An 11,829-nucleotide genomic window follows, 5' to 3' on the forward strand; every position below is an offset into this window, starting at 1 on the left:
GATACAAACAGGAGTAGAAGTTACTCTAAGAGATCCTTTCATGTTGATAGACAAACCATATGAACAAATCAAATAAAAGCACCTTGACAAAGTGTTGTCTGCTCAAATTGGGATAGATACTCATGATAGAGATGATCTAAAAGAGAAATTGATCTTATTTCTCAATGATGGAAGAACTTACAGACTATCTGATACTGATGTGCTAAAGAAGTCTGTCAGAGAGCTTCAACATATTCATTATCTTCTGGAAGTAAAATCTAATATTACAAGAAGATGGTCAGAATACATTTTGAAGGCTATAAGAGATCTTCTCAGAATCTCTGGTACAAAGGCTTCTCAGTACATTCCAATGATTATTGAAGATGATGGAAGAGAAATTCCTATGCTGAAGAATTCTGCTAAGGTGGAAGTTATTCTGAAAGGACGATGCTTATGTTATAATGAAGACTCTTCACATCCTAGAGTTATCAGACTTGGTGATGAAATTGAAAGAACATCAATTCAAGCTCTCAGAACAACCATTTATCAAATTGGTGACAGTAAAGATGAAGAACTGATGCAGGTCAAAGCACAGTTAGTTGAAGTTCTGAGAAAAGCTGAAAATATATTGGTAAAAGATTTTGTTAAGAATCAATATGGATTCAGATTGATCCAGTGATGATGGTAAAGCTGCATGTGATGTAAGTTGTAGTTAATAGTCTTATTAAACTCTCATTGCATTTGAACTTAAATGTTTTTGACATCATCAAATCTATTAACTTGTATATTTTTGCATAATTTACAAGTTGGGGGAGATTGTTAGATATATTTGAGATGTCATGTCTAATATGTTTCATGTTTAGTTTTCAGATTTTAACAAACAAGAAATATCAGTACTTACTGGAATCAGTACTTACTGGAAGTCAGAACTTAAGGTCATATCAGAACTTAAGGTTTTGACAGAACTTATGTGCAAGAGGACTTACCGTTAAGGAAGGAAGCTGATTTACAGGATACAAGATCGAGACTAAACCAAAAGAAGATATGTATGGAAAGAGTTAGAAGATAAGAAGACTTGTATAAGATATCTGATTGATATATTTTAGGAGACAGAATTATATTCCATATCAATTAGAAGTTATCTTGTAACTGTGTACTATATAAAGACAGACATAGATTTACACTATAAGTGTTATCATTATCGAGAAGATCATACATTGTAACATAGCAGCTCTTAGTGATATTTGTTCACCACTGAGAGAGAACAGTTCCATTATAACAGAGTTTATTATATTGAATATATCTGTTTACTATTACTTGTGTTCGAAATTGATTTGATTGTATAAAACACTGTATTCAACCCCCTTCTACAGTGTTGTGTGACCTAACAGGTATCAAGAGTAGGTTGTCCTTCATAGTGTATTAGGTATGGGGCTAGTACATTCTCTAGGATGCATTCCTCTGGACCATAGTTTGACCTTTGGTAGATCAGGGGGTAGATGTGCCACGAACTTTAGGATTGTTGTGAATTTGGGGACCAAATTCTTTTTAAAATTAGATAAAGATTAGGATTTAAAATTAAATTAGACTAATGGGCCTAGAATTTAGATTAGATTCTAATATGGATAACTTGTAGGTTAAGATATAGGGTTTGGTATCGTTATAAGAACCCCATATTCGTCTTCCTCATTTTTAATATCAAAATTTGTAGGGCTTTTTCTCATAAAGATCCGCAAAGGCCCTACGAATTTTTATATTTAAAATGAGGAAGACGAATATGGGGTATTTATAACGATACCAAACCTTATATCTTAACCTGCAAGTTATCCATATTAGAATCTGATCCAAATTCTAGGCCCATTAGTCCAACTCAATTTTAAATCCTAATCTTTATCTAATTTTAATGCCTTTTTTCAATAATCTTATTATTATTATAATTCTAAAAATTTGGGGATATTATAGTATTGATACTTTCCTGCAGTCCACTCACATCTCTATGTCATCCACTGCAACAATCCATGTTCTTATTGAAGGACAGTCCACTCGATCTATTATTCCACCATCCATTATTCTCTATGTTACTGCTGTTGATATAGATGCAGAAGAATCCACTCAAGATGAACCCATAATTGAAGAATCACCACATCATTCAACTTGTACTGAGGTCTTGAAAATAAATGCTGAAGCTCCACCTCATATGGACACTAATCTTGAAGATTTGGTGTTAAATGATGAGGACATGGCAGCTGTGAAGCAGTTGATTCCCACAAAGATCCAATTCCTGATGATTTGCTAAATACTGATGCTGAAGATGAAGTAGCTCATTTAATAAAGGAGCCAGTTGCTGATGAGGAATCTGTGCATGAAAGTGAGTCTAATGGTGGAGAAGATCACAATTAAATCTTGATGAGGATGAACTTTTCTTTACCAAAAACATGACTAAACATGAAAAGAATAAGAGATTAGTTGAGCTGGATGCTAAGAATAGTAGAGAGTTTTCTGATGCAGAATGGAATTCTAAGTGAAAGGATGTTTCATATCTGATCTATGTTGTTACTGTTTCTAAACATCTGGAAAGAGCAGAGCATTGTAAATCCTGATATTCTGACACATCTAAAAGCTTCTACAATATTGTTCAAATCAGTTCAGTATACTCAGTCTCAAGCTAATTCTCAGATTGATAAACTAAAGGAATCTTTTCTTGAAACCAGTATGACCACAACCAAGGAGATCCAGTAGAAATTAGCACCTATCCTCGTTAGGTCCCGAAGTATCGTAGAAGGGGGGTTGAATACGATACTTACTATATTTAAAAAATTCTTTCGAATCTTTTGCGGATATAAAATTTAGTGTCCGGTTAGTGGTTTTGTGTTCTTGAGGTGAATGGTGTTTGAAACAATAAAATGAGGAATACAGGATATTTGAGGAAGTATATATACATATATAAATCCGCGAGGGGTGTTGCTACACTCCGGTAAATAAATTAACCGGCTACAATCTAAGAACAACAAAGTTCCTAGCTTCTACAAAGATCAACAAATTAAATCCTTTACAATGATCTAGCTTTTGTTTGTATAAGTATTTAATTACCAAGTAACGATTATAATGCCCCTAAAATTATACAAGTGTTAAACCGGGCATTATAACGTTACTTCGGTGAGAAGTTAAACGGATATTCAAGGTGCTTGAGCTTCTCTAAAAATCTTTGCTTCTATTTTATCAGCTCTCTTTATTGGAAAAGAAGATAAACATAACTGCTTTGATATGCTGCTTGAGTGTAGACTTATATCAATTAAAATGTGTGGCTGAAATTGAACCACATAAATTAATTAATTGTACAATAAAGATATGGCTGAGGAGTAAGCTATGACCAGGTATATTCTTTTGTAACCTGCGACCAAGGAGGAAATCTTCTAACCTGTGACTAGTAAATTACTAGTACATAGTTTATTTTCACACAAGGCCAACCTGCGACCACAACAGCATGTAGTAGTACTTAAACTTTATTTACTCAAAATTTAACTGGCGACCCTTGTTTACCAGTACAGGTACAATGACTTAAACAATCACAGGTTTACTTAACCTGCGACCTTTACATAACCCGCGACCATTTTGTTTACTTGTTTTTCCTTTCTTTTTTTTGTTTTTGTTTTTGTTTTCTTTTTCTTTTGTTTTTTCTGCTTGTTTTCTTTTTCCTTTTTCTTTTCTTTGAAGTTTAAATTGTAACTAAATTAATTTATAAAATAAACTTAAATATAACTTAAATAAATAAACTAATTTAGATTTATAAAATAGACTTATTTAAATTTTATAAAATAAATCATTTTAAGTTTATTAAATAAATTATAATAAAGTCCATTAAATAAATTTATTTAATTTAACAATTAAACTTTGAGCTTCGCTAATCCCTTGAGCTGTTTAGCTGTATACCCTGCGCACGTCTTCTCGTACTTTAACAAATAAACGTTCAATCCCAATACATTCCTCAACTTAACAATTCTTATAAAAATAATACCCAGGTTCCTTTCACGAGTTGTTGACGCCTAGTGCAACTGGTCTGGTTCACAAACGACTAACCCCGATTTGGGTCTTCGTATTATAGCCTTGATTACATTGTTAAGCTTGCAACAACTTTATCGCTTCGAACACTGACTTTCAACAAACAAATGTACTTTCACTGGAATCCTTTCTGGCACTTTAGAAAATGTCTTCATTGCTACTACAATCTTGAATACTTCATTCACCGTTCTTCACCGATGCTTGAATATATAAATGAACTATTATCAGTGAGTATAACTTCAAGACTGCAGATGTCTTCTTTAACCTCTGTCCATACCATGTCTTCAATTCTTCAGATTCCTATGCTTCGAATACTATCTATCTTCAATCAATGCTAATACACTGAAATCTTCTAGTAGCACTTATACACTGAATCTTCATCATCCTGAAACCCTGAAAGTCTTTAACCTTTATTCTTCACTAAGGCATGAACATATTAATGAGCTTCTCTCAATTACCAATAAAAAACTTCAAGCTTTCTTCTAATCTTTTGATTCTTTTTATTTGCCTTGTCTTCATTTCTTCTGATTTCTTGTGTAGACGTAGTATTATTAACCTTTCATGTTCTAGTGTTGTTCTCGTGTTGAGTTATCATGTATACTGTTCATACAGTTATGCAGTCTCACCAACAATCTCCCATATTTGATTGTTAAACCTAACAAACAAATTAAATAGAGAGGATAACTCAACTAACAACTTGAAAAAGTAAAGTACCAGGACTTGTAAATAATGCTACTGGTTTTCTGGATCAAATACTGCATTTCCAGATTTCTTGAGTAACTGAAATGAAAGATGCTTATTCCGCTAGCACTAAAATGATCTTCAAGTATTTTCATCTTCATTTCCATGGTTCTTAAAATCTCTGCCAGATAACACTTTTCAGTCTTGAAGTAATCATTAGCAGCTTCATTTGTACAACAACATTTCCTATTGAGAAGCGCATATCTCTCTTGCTTCTCCCCCTATGAGAATCAACTGTTTAAAGGAGATCACCTTCGTTTACCACCTCTCCCATACTATAGGATCCGCAGATAAAACTAGTGATACTCCCCTTTTGGAAAACAACTTCTGTGACGGCCTCAACCCCAGGGTCAGGAGTTGACGTCATCAACAACCACAATAACAAACATAATATAAATCAATTTCATGATAGAATATAAATACGACTCATTTTCCCAAGATCTTTTCTAGGTTTAAGTATGATTTAGGTTACAGCTATTATAAATCCGACTTACAGCAAATCATCCTGACGCAACTAACTTAATACAGCAACTCAATAGACCATCATTGGTCCTATATGACTACCTCAGAGGAGCTTGGTACGGAAGGAACTGGAACTCTGCCCGACTACGATGGAAGGATCTCCTAAGCATCTACAGTACATATACAAAACATTCTGCAAGGGTGAGCAATCAATTGCTCAGCAGTACCACTATATGAATACCAAGTAAAACGATTTAAAGTAAACCAAGTTAAGGAACAGAATTCGTAATTTGCTAGAAAACAAGTAAAAGATGTTTAAACTGAATATCAAAACTAGCATGTTGTGTAAAATAATTAAATCAGTTGTGTGTTGTGTACAAATACCAGAGTTTAATTCTAGCATGCCATTTTCATTTCCAAATCCACTGTATAAATCACTTGTTCCGTTACAGGAACCATAAAGGCAAATCAGATACGTAGTGGATATATGAAGACAGCTGATCAGGCTATCAACACTAGACGGCTCTAACTGCCATCCCATTTACCTGTTCCAGAACTCAGAGACTAGCTAGGTCTCTGACCTACTGGACTAATCGGTTATAATTTATGCGCAACCGAATTAGCCTCTTACGCCACCTCAATAGGCCCCCTGGCCCCAATGTATCCCATATCAGATCGTTTTATCCAATTTTCAAAACACTTGTACCTATCTCATTTCAAAACCATTCGTTTTAACAGCACACATAAAAACCAGTTCACAATCATTTTGATTCGAGATAGGTACCTTTCGAAGTTACTTTTCCCCAAAACAGTTTTAAAACAATGATTTATAACTACAATGGATACGTAACTTAAAATGTTTCCGTTCCATTACGAGATTAAAACATTAGCTATTCATACGTACTGAACCATAAAAGAATGGTCTGAGGTACTTGTCTTGCAGAGCTTTACAACTAATACCGATTGACCTTGGACTGACTTGGACGCTCGGCTTTATCGTCTTACTAGCAGATATCCTGGATCCAACTTTGACACTCAAGTCCTTCGCTTGGAACCTTGCAGAGCTTGTCGACTGATCATTAGGTTATCTTTAGTTCGATATCAATTCTTGAGTCCTTCGACTAGACCATACAGAGTCGAAATTACCCTAAGTTAGAGGACTAGGTATACTTGACATATCCTCGCTAACAAACCTACCCATATGATATCAAATCCTGACTAGTAATTGATCCTATTATTAAAATACACATAGCAATCTGTGTTTACGTATTCCAGACTCGGTTCGATAATCATTTTCGAAAATTACATATACTCTTCACTTTGGAAAACAGGTTCTCGGTTATATTTTACAAGATACTTTATTATAATACATCAGCAGGTTCCGCAAAATACTTACTTATAATTATATATGTATATACGTTCGACTAGTAATCCCGATAATCACAGGATATGTCTCCATATTTTTAAATTTAATTTTCAAAAATCGCGCAGCACCTCCTCTGTTTATCGGCCCACCCGTCGAAACATAATCGACGTCACCACAATCAACAACCACAATTCAAACCAAATTCGTAACCCGAACATCAATACGAAATCTATGATAGTTAACTCTGATTCATTCTGAATATTAATATATGAAATAACTTATTTATTTTAATATATTAGGACTCAGAATAAATCATCACAGTCCACCGTCGACTCACCGAAGTTCACCGTCAACGGCGGCAAAAATTTATTGGTGCCCGACACGAGTCGGGTTTCCAAATAAATTTCATGAATTAATATTAATTTCCCCCACTATATTTATTTATTATTTCACCAAGAAAATCAATTAAACAATTTATGCAGGGAATTAAATAAAACAACTTTAACAACATCCGTGACACCGCCACAGGCCACCTGCCGGAGGAAAAGAATCTGACAGCGGACGGAAAGAAATTAACGGACAGCAGCAAAACGCACATAACTATTCTCACATAATAGAATCCAGAATAACAAGCTGGAGAAAATAACAACAGGCCGGAGAAACAAATCGGAAAGAACAAAGAACTCAGGCGGCAATTCAATAAAAATTGCCTCCCTTACTTCAAAACATGCACACACGAGTATATACACGTATATGCTGAAAGAGATATGTCCTAAGTCCAATCATGTATGAGGATTTAGGAATAACTTTTATGTAATCTGTTTTAATTTCATTGATATTAATAAAAGACTTATTTTGTTTTTATTGCGGGCTCTATCTATTTAAATGTTTAAATAAGATATACCACAGTTTAGAGTAAAGCTTTTTATGGATTGTGATGAGATCATAATAATGAGACCTAAAAGATGATAACTCTAAACTTAAATAGTTCCTGGTCGTAGGATTAGTAACTGGTAATTAATAATCTGCAAAGATCGGTACATACTATGCTTGCTTCATTATGAAGGATGTCTGTTCTCATAGACATTTGTGTGGTGACACTATAGCTAGTATGTAGGTGTTTATTATAGAATAAGTTCACTGAACATGACTCACACAGCTGAACAACTGATGGAGTTACTCACATGTCAGCAGTTGTTCACATAGTGATAGTTGTACAAGTATCTTTAGACTTGAGGTCATCATAGTCATCTTGTGTACACTGAACTATGCTTTGGTTTGGTTCTTAGTCTCAAGGGACAATTATAAGGGCTCTACTGGGTATAGGAATTTGTACACGAAGATAGTGTATGATCAATAAAGTATCTACCCCTTCCAGTGAAGGATGAGAATGTTCAATGCTTATCCACTTATGCTAGTTCAGGAATCTCTGGCCAGAGTGAATGAAATTAGAAAGGAGTTTCTAATTTATATTAAATAGAATTAAGCATAGTGAATGGGAAAGCAAGTGATTAAATAAGATAGGCTTGACACAAGTTCCATGCCTTGTATTTAATCATGACATTGCAGGCTAGAAGGAATTGATTGTACGGTAACTACTCACTGAATAGGTTCTTAATATTCTAAGCAGTGAATTCGTATTATCCGGATAGTCGCGATATGCTGAGAAGTATCCCTCACGATGTAGAATAAATATGATTAATTAATTAATCATATTTAATAAATTAGAGAATTTATATAAATAATGATAAAATAGTTTTATTATTATTCATTTCTACTACCGGCTTAATATTGAACCTACACGGTCACACCATAAAAGAGAATGATTTAATGGTGGAGGAATTAATTAATAATGGCTGATAATTATTTATTTATGAAATAAATAATTAATTGGCAAATTTAATAATTGATTAAATGAGATTTAATTGAATATAAATTAATTAAGAAAAGGTTCTTAATATTATTAATTAAGAATTTAATTTTTGAAAATTAAATCAAGTGAGAGAATTATTTCTAAAGAGCTTAGAAAAAGGATTAATAATTAAAAGGTGTTTTAATTATTAGTGAGAATAATAAAGGGTTAATAATAATAATATTTTATGGGAAAATTTTCAGCTGAAAATTTTGCCTATAAATATACTATTATAGACCATATTTTTGCCTCAACAGATAAAAGATTTACAAAACCCTAATTCTCTCCATCTCCTTCTCCTTCATTAGATCGTTTTCTTGGTGGATACCGGTCGAGTGCTTCACACCTAAGGAGCAGCTGCTAAGGATCTCCGTTCATCATTTTTGGATCGCCATTAAAGACCTCCATCTTTCCATTAACGTAAAGCTTCTTAAGGTAAACATACTGAACTACGAATTAAATATTATTTTTCGCATGGATCCTGCGGAGGGTTTCGGTTTTTTTAAAATTTAAATTTACATTTTCGCTGCGTTTATGTGCTAAAAACCCTTCATATGCCATAATTACACACCACCGAAACCTCACCGGAGAACCAGAAGGGCGGCGGCAATTTGATCGGAAAAAAAATAGCGGCAACAGAAGCACGGCGTGTATACACATGCCTGAAATTAAAGAACAGCAAGAATCATCGGAATGGAAAGCAGGGGAGTAAATGCAGGAACAGATCGGAGAAAAATGAGTGAGGGGGGGATGTATGAGGGAGAGAATGAAAGAGATGAGGGGAGTAGATTACAGGGGATAAGGATGTTAGTCCTTTCCCGGTTCATTCATTTACTGTTTCGATCTGACACCGCAATAAGCTGCTAACAATACATATCACGCATTATAATTCGTCAAAACGATTCCGGAATAATTTCAAAATTTTCGGAATATTAAAAACTAGTAAAATAAAATTTTCGTAATTTTTAAAGTATTTTTAAAACGCAACTCGTACCCGCATTTTAAAATTAACGGACCGAGGTGAATTTAAAATGATTTCAGAAAATTACGGAAATAGTCTCAAAATATTATAAATATCCCGAAGTTTATTAAAATGTAAATTTTGAAATTTTAAAATAATTTTTGAAACGTAATTCATACCCGCTTTTTAACAATTAACGAAACAACACGCGGGTGAAATTAATCCCAAAAATTCCCAAAAATTATTCCAAACTTAAATAAATATATGTTTCATAATTTTTGAAGAATTATGGAATTAAATGCGGATTTTACAAATAAATGCAATCAGAAAATCATACAGGGCTAAATAATTGATTAAATATTGATTTCTAAATTTTATAAAATCCCAAAAATAATCATGGTAATTATAAAATCATAAAAATAATTTTAAAGACATTCTAAATATTTATGCAAATAAATCTGCCCTAAAACCACTTTTACAAGTAACAACGAGACAATTATACAAATAATCCTTGAACACCAATGATTACACATAATCAATAACAAAATAATATTCAACTAACGGAACCCATACACATATTTTATTTAATTATTTAATAACTACACATTTAAATAATAAAAATATACAAGTCGTTATATTCTCCCCCCCTTAAAAAGAATCTGTCCTCGGAATCGGATCTAACCAAACAAATGAGGATATTTGTCAAGCATATCTGACTCTAACTCTCAAGTAGACTCTTCTACTCGAGGACTTATTCAAGCATACTTACTATAAATATAACTTATTCCCGAGGTCTCGATATAAGTTTTAAATTCGTTTGTACACATGGTCTTAATTCAATTCGAGGAACTATTATTCTGGTATGAAGACGTTAAAACGTGCTATGAGTATGCTGCAGCTCTGACAACGACACTAGCTCACAGATGCCTTTACCTGATTTTCTCAGTATCATAAACGATCTGATATTCCTAGGGCTTAGCTTACTATTATGCCCAAACTCACTATAGACACAGACTTATTCCTAAGGACTCGCTCTTAACAATCTAGGATTTGGATCAAACATCCCATGCAGAACAATTTGGATGAGAGCCCATTGGCTCCTAATCAACGACTTGGCTCGAATCAAGAACATATCACTTTAACATTGACACGTAGAACACACAATAAATTTGGTACTACTGCGGCGGAAATACTAACTCATGAGCAACTTTATCCATCTTTCTCGATACATCTAATGGTTCTATATATTTAGAACTCAACTCGTCCCTTCTAATCAAACCTAACCAATCTCTTCCAAGGTGAGACTTTTGTCAATACCCACAATCCAATTCCTATATCCATATTCTTTAGATGCAAATCTGCCTTCTTTCTTTTTCTATCCCGAGCTGCACTACAAGAAAAATGTCCATAGACATCGGTTTTTGGCCGATGTCTATGCTGTTTGGCAACCGATGTTGATGTCGGTGATGTCTATTCTAGACATCGGCCATAACCCGATGTCTTTACTTGCTTAGACATCGTTTTTGGCAAAAGAATTATTTCCATGCATTGTTTTTTTACAAAAATATTAGAAATAAATAATTTAATAAATAAATTACACCTATAACAATAGATTAAACATATAATCAGCTATTTTTTTTCCACATAGACATCGAATATTTTCATTTAGGTGATGTAAAATCAGATATTAAACATCGATTTATTTAGTAAAAGGTGATGTCTATTTTGGCACTAAGACATCAGTTTTATCCCAAACAAAGTGATGTTTATGTTCCTTTTAGACTTGAACATGTCAGTCTTTGACATCAGTTTTTAGGATAAAGTGATGTACATCTGTTGTGCATATGTTGTGTACTTGATGATTACATGAACAAAACACCTAAGTAGATTTTACTTAGTGAAATAATGTAGCACTCGACGAATAAGAATTTTAGTCCCGACGGATAACTCATTATAGTCCCGACGGATGATGACTTATTATCCATCGAGTGAGTAGCTTATATAATAATGAGTCTGTAGCACATTTCTGCATACACCTTTGTATAGATTATGTAGTAGCATATAAGTCATGATTGACTTTAACTAGATATGCAGAATAGGTTGATTAATTGTACATAAATGATGTCTTGTAATTCTGCATAAATGAAATGAAGTCAAGTGCCAAAATAGCTATCGACGGATGATTGACAAAGTCATCGACGGATGATCAAATGGCTATCAACGGATGTTCAATATAGCAGTCGACGGATGATCAATAAACCCATCAACGGATGATCATAAACTCGACGGATGATCATGTACTCAACGGATAAAGAATTCAAATATCAGTTGACAGTGACAGCATAGTCA

The sequence above is a fragment of the Apium graveolens genome, chromosome 3 (genome assembly GCF_009905375.1).
Source record: "Apium graveolens cultivar Ventura chromosome 3, ASM990537v1, whole genome shotgun sequence".
Classification (NCBI taxonomy): Eukaryota; Viridiplantae; Streptophyta; class Magnoliopsida; order Apiales; family Apiaceae; genus Apium; species Apium graveolens.